This window comes from Nicotiana tomentosiformis, chromosome 11 (assembly GCF_000390325.3).
Source record: "Nicotiana tomentosiformis chromosome 11, ASM39032v3, whole genome shotgun sequence".
Taxonomy (NCBI): domain Eukaryota; kingdom Viridiplantae; phylum Streptophyta; class Magnoliopsida; order Solanales; family Solanaceae; genus Nicotiana; species Nicotiana tomentosiformis.
In genome coordinates, this window is record NC_090822.1 from 101959047 (window position 1) to 101965555 (window position 6509).

Sequence of the window (6509 nt, forward strand, 5' to 3'; positions counted from 1 at the left end):
CAGTTGCTAGAGGCCGAGGGAGGGCTCCTGCCCGTGGTAGAGGGCGAGGATGTCCCAAGACTATTCCGGTTATGCCGCCAGTGGATCCAGCAGAGAATCCCATTATTGAGGAGCAGGGTGAGGTGCATGTGGCAGAGCCAGCTCCGGTGGACTTCACATCTGCACCGGAATTTCAGGATGTCATGAACCCTGCATTCGCAAAGCTCAGGCGTGTCAGTCTTCGCGTTCGCGTGTGGCTCCTCGCATTCGCGATGGCCTTTTTCCTGGGCCCAGGTAGCTTGCCTTCGCGATCGCGAAGAAGAAATGCTTGGGCAATGTGTTTTAAAAATCGGGACTTTGGCTCATTTTCTTTATTTCTCCTACTTGTTGGTCGAATTTAGAGCTCTTTGAGGAGGGGTTTTCACCTAACGCTTTGAGGTAAGTAATTTCTATACAATGTGAGTTTAAATCATGCATTATGGGTAGATTTTAACATAGAAATTATGGAAATTTTAGGAGATTAATAGAAAACCTAGGTTTTGATAAAAATGAGATTTGACCACGAAATTGGTTATGAAATTAAGTAAAAAATTATATATATGAGTTCGTGAGGCTATGGGTGATGTTTATCTTCAAAAATTTCCAGAATTCGGGCACGTGGGCCCGGGGGCGAATCGGAAAACGGGGATCTAAAAAGCAAAATAATCGGTCGGGTCGTTACATTCTCCACCTCTTAAGCAAATGCTCATACTCGTACGGGTCTAGAATCATACCTGGAGTGCTGAATAAGTGTGGATATCTTCTCCGCATGTCCTTCTCGGTCTCCCAAGTTGCCTCCTCGGCTGGTTGACCCCTCCTACGGGCCTTTACCGTTGAAATTTTCTTAGACCTCAACTTGCGTACCTGCCTGTCAACAATAGCAACTGGTTCCTCCTCATAATCCAAGCTCTCATCTAGCCGAACTATGTTATAATCTAACACATGAGACTTGTCGGCATGGTACCTCCGGAGCATAGACACGTCAAAAACCAGATGAACTCCTGATAGACTGGGAGGCAAAGCAAGCCTATATATAACCTCTCCAACTCTCTCCAACACCTCGAATGGACCGATGAACCTCGGACTCAGCTTTTCCCTCTTTCTGAACCTCATTATACCCTTCATCGGTGAGACTTTCAAGAGAAACATCTCACCTACCATAAGTGATAGATCACATGCCTTTTGATCCGCGTAACTCTTCTGCCTGGACTGAGCTATGTGAAGTCACCCCTGAATCAATTTTACCTTATCCAAGGCATCCTTTACTAAATAAGTACCATATAACCTTGCCTCACCGGGCTCAAACCAACCGATGGGGGAATGACATCATCAACTATACAGGTCCTTAAATGGATCTATCTCTATGTTGGACTAATAATTGTTATTATAAGCAAACTCGGACAACGGTAAGAATAGATCTCACTGCCCTCCGAAGTCAATCACACATGCTCTGAGCATATCCTCCAAAATATGAATTGTCTGATGCGATTGCTCATCGGTCTACCGATGAAAGGCCGTGCTGAGCTCTATTCGAGTACCCAACTTACTCTGTACAGTTCACCATAAGTGTGATGTGAACTGAGTGCCTCTATCTGAAATGATAGAAATAGGCACGCCATTGTAACAACCCGACCGGTCATTTTGAGCTCTAGCATGTCGTTCGGCAGTTTGAGGCCATGAGCAGCTTCACTTCAGCTATTATGACTTGTACGTGTGGTCGGAATTGAATTTCAGGGAGTTCGGAGTTAATTTGGAAATAAAATTCTTATTTCAAAAGCTTTAAGTTGGAAAAATTGACTAAGGTGTGATCTTTGAGTAAACGACCTCAGAATTGGGATTTGAAAGTTCCAACAAGTTTGTATGATGATTTTAGATAAGGGCGTATGTTCGGATCGGGTTTTGGATGACCTGCGGGCATTTCGGCACCTAATGTGGAAAGTTGATACTTGGAAGAATTACATGAATTTGGGGTGAAGTGCATTTAAATGTTATCGATGTCCGTTTGGGATTCTAAGCTTGAGAATAGCTTCGTATGGTGATTTTGATCGTAGGAGCGTGTCCGGATGTGGATTTGGAGGTTCGTAGGTCATTTTGGGGTCCTTTAGCGAGTTCTGAACTTCACCAATTATTCTGTAAGCTTAATCTTATTTTTTCTAGGTTTGGTTCAAAGTCTACGAGACACCAGATTCGATGCATTATACTTATATGTAAAAAACAATCCAGCAAAATATTCTATCCTTCAATTCCTTTTGAGATACGCGAGGGATTGTTAGAAAATGAGTTAGTATCTCAAATGGAAGTGTTCAAACTCTTGCTTTAAAATGTGTAGATTCATTTCTATTGGCATTTAGTGTGTCTTTATTATTTCACATAATGGGTAATTATTTCTATTCTAGCCGTTAGCCCATTATGACCAATAATTAGTCATTATAATATTCTTATCTTTCCTTACCCATATATACATTTCCATTATTCTTGTGAATATGGACAAGATTATTCCTTTTATTGAGTGAGACTTAGTATACAAAAAATACTCTCCTTCCTTTTGCTGGATTTCTACTAATAATAAATATTTGTCAGTTTATGCTCCTAGTTTTACACTAGAAGAGTTTGTTGAATCCTGGAGAATACACTCAAACCGGGTGAAATATCCTTAAAGACAGTGTCTTTAATACGCCTCAATCTTTGAAGAATTCCCTACAAGTTTCGTGATCAAGTATTTTCTGTAAGATTCACGACAATCTTAAGGATAATTCACTTTGTCCTTATGGAGAATACTACTTATGGAATTCTGATGGATTTTAAAAACATACGGTAATATATTCCACTTGATATGTTTTTGTGTAACATTATGTCACGACCCCAAAACCTAACTCGTCGTGATGGCACCTATCGCGATTCTAGGCAAGCCGGCATTTCCAAAACACTTTCAAAATTTAACAGAAATAAATTAAGACATTTAAAATAATCGGAGTTTTTCATAAAAATGGGGGTAAAACCCAAAAAAATATAAGTGCGAAAAAATAGCCCGACATCGGGGTGTCACTGAGTCATGAGCATCTAGATATCCAGTATAATAAAAATAGTATCTAAGTATCAATACAGAAAAGAAAGAAAACATAGAAGGAGAGACAAGGTCTGCGGACACCGGCAGCTACCTCGTAGTCTCCGGTACTTGATCGGGCACGAACTCAACGACCTCCGTGAACAAACACACCTGGATCTGCACATGAAGTGCAGGGTGTAGTATGAGTACAACCAACTCAGCAAATAACATAAATAAATAAAGAACTGAGAATAGACATACTTTCAAATCCGGCAGTTCAAATCTAATCAGTTTTATAAAGTTAAAGTGCAGGTAAATCCGGATATAGAATATTTCATAAATTTTACAACAATGATAGATAGCAACTAAGTGCATCAACAAATGAAAAAGCAAGTACAACCTCTAAGGGAAACAGTCACTCAACTTGTCACAACAGCTCAATCACTCGGCTCTCATCCCTTAGTACTCACACTCAATAGGTACCTGCACTCACTGGGGGGTGTGCATACTCCGGAGGGGCTCCTTTTAGCCCAAACGCTATATCGTTGCGGCATGCAGGCCGAGAATGACAGTCAAATTTCTAGAAGATAGAGAAAACAAGTAATTAACGATAGGCTATTCGACTCCACGGTCTCGCGGGACGGACCAAATCACAATCCCCCACAGTGCACGCCCACTCGCCCATATGCCCGCCACTTAGTATGTGCGTCACCTCCAAAATAATCACATCATACCAAACTCTGGGGTTTCTTACCCTCAGGACCAGATTTAAAACTGTTACTTACCTCAAACTGCGTAAAATCCTACTCCGCAATGCCTTTGCCCCTCTAATCAATCTCCAAACTCCCCGAATCTAGCCATGAGCAGTACAATATAATTAATATAGGCTAAAGAATCAATTCCACAAGAAAAATACAAAATTATAAGGCAAAATCCGAAATACGCTCAAACCCGCCCTCGGACCATGTCTCGAAATCCGACAAAAGTCACAAAATATGAACACCCATCCACTTACGAGTCCAACCATACAAGAATTACTCGAATCTAACCTCAAATCACCTTCCAAAACTCAAAATTTTAGCCTATGAAGTTTCTACCATTTCCCCCCAAATTTACAACTCAAATCCTTAATTAGATGATAAAAATAGCAATAGATTCATGAAATATAATCCAATCCGAGTTAGAATCACTTACCCCAACAATCTTCTTGAAGAAACCTCGAAAAATCGCCTCACACCGAGCTCTCAAAGTCCCAAAATCGAAATGGGAATCAAACCCTCGAAATCTCATTTTTCTGCCCAGTTCTTCCGCATCTGCGGACCCACAATCACACCTACGATGCCGCACCTGCGAAATTTACCTCGCAGGTGCGAAAATGACTTAAGGGATGACTGGGTCCGCATCGGCGAGCAAATGGTCACACCTGTGCGTGCGCACCTGCGGACAAAGGTCCGCTTCTGCGATCTTCCCTTCTAGCTCACTCTCCGCATCTGCAGAACCTCAAGCGCATCTGCGGGCTAGCAGATGCGGAAATTTCCTCGCACCTGCGACCCCTGACCATCTCCTCAATTCCCGCTTCTGTGCTTGGCCTAATGCATATGTGTGCCCGCACCTGCGGCCACCCACTGTAGGTGTAATTTTATCAGAAGCTTCAAAGCTTCAGCAATTTTCCTAAGTCTAATTTTCAACCCGTTAAACATTTGAAACACACCGGAGGCCCCCGGGACCTCAACCAAATATACCAACAAGTCCTAAAACACCATACAAACTCAGTCGAGCCCTCAAAAAACATCAAACAAAACAAAAACACGAATCACCCTCCAATTCAAACTTAATGAACTTCGAAATTTCCAAATTCTACCAACGATGCCGAATCATACCAAACCATGTCCGATTGACCTCAAATTTTGCACACAAGTCATATTCAACATTACATACTTACTCCAACTTTTAGAATCGTAATCCGACCCCAATATCAAAAAGTCCACTTCCGGTCAAAATCTCCAAAAATTTAACTTTTGCCATTTCAAGCCTAAATTAGCTACAGACCTCAAATTCACAGTCTGGACATGCTCCTAAGTCCAAAATCACCCAATGGAGCTAACATAACCGACAAAACTCCATTCTGGAGTCATCTTCACATAATTCTGACTACGGTCAAAATCCTAAGACTTAAGCTTCCGTTTTAGGGACTAAGTGTCCCAAAACACCCCGAAACCAAAAACTAGACCTCCCAGCAAGTCACATAAGGAGAAATAGATACGGGGAAAGCTGTAAATAGGGAATCGGGACTAATACACTCAAAATAACCGGCCGGGTCGTTATAAATTATATCTAAGTATCATGTATGCATAATTGAACTAATATATACCTCTTCAACATTTATTCTTTTATGCTTATTCTCATGAAAATATTAATAGGCAGATAAACTTTGTCCATAAGATGATAAATATAATCTTCTCTAATTTTATTAGTGTTTCGGGCTATGCGTTATTTGATGTAGTGAATTTGTAGCGTGTTATTATTTATGTGCATTTTGTATTGTGAAAGAGAATGCATGTTATCTCTTTAGTCCTATAAGTCATGCTTTTGTAGTTCTCTTTATCTTGAATGTTTCAAATTTTCTCTCTTAACATTTTAAAGAGTAAATATGTTATTTGTTTTGAGCAGTGGTAAAACTTAATTTCTTAATACATCAATATTTTATAGTTTACTTATGCTGCTAGAGATCATGAATGAATAGTTGAGTGCTATTAAATATGACTTTATCAAAATGGTTATTATACATATATCTAAAAGAACTCATGTTTGTATTTTGTTGTCAATCATTTTTGTCCCCCCTTATGTCGCTGAGAATAATTTTTTAATGTCAATATGGTAAAGGCTTATGAAATTTGTGATTCTTGTGGAGACATTATATATTGGAGAACCAAAGTATATTGTATTTTGGTGTAAGTACCTTATGTTCTAAAATTAATTTTAGCTTATCTCTTGATCATTTGGGTGAATGTTGAATAATGACTGATTTTTCTTCATATAACTATGAGTTATTTATTTGACATCAAACTTTATTGGAAATAATAATTATTTATTTAAATCGCTCCGTCTGGCCATCAGATTGCGGATGAAAACTTGAGCTATGACTCAATTTTGACCCGAGGCACTTAAAGAGTTGGGTCCAAAAATTGCTAGTGAAGCGTGAGTCGCGATCACTAACAATGTCTTTAGGTAGGCCCCAATATTTGATGACATGAGAGAAGAATAGTCGAGTTGTATCTTCTGCTGATATATATTGTGGGGCTGCTATAAATGTAGCATACTTGGAAAACCGATCCACCACAACTAAGATAGTTGTGAGATCTCCGACCTTGGGCAATCCGGTGATGAAGTCCATGGAAACGCTTTCCCAAGGTCTTTTTGGGACAGCTAGTGGTTCCAAGAGCCC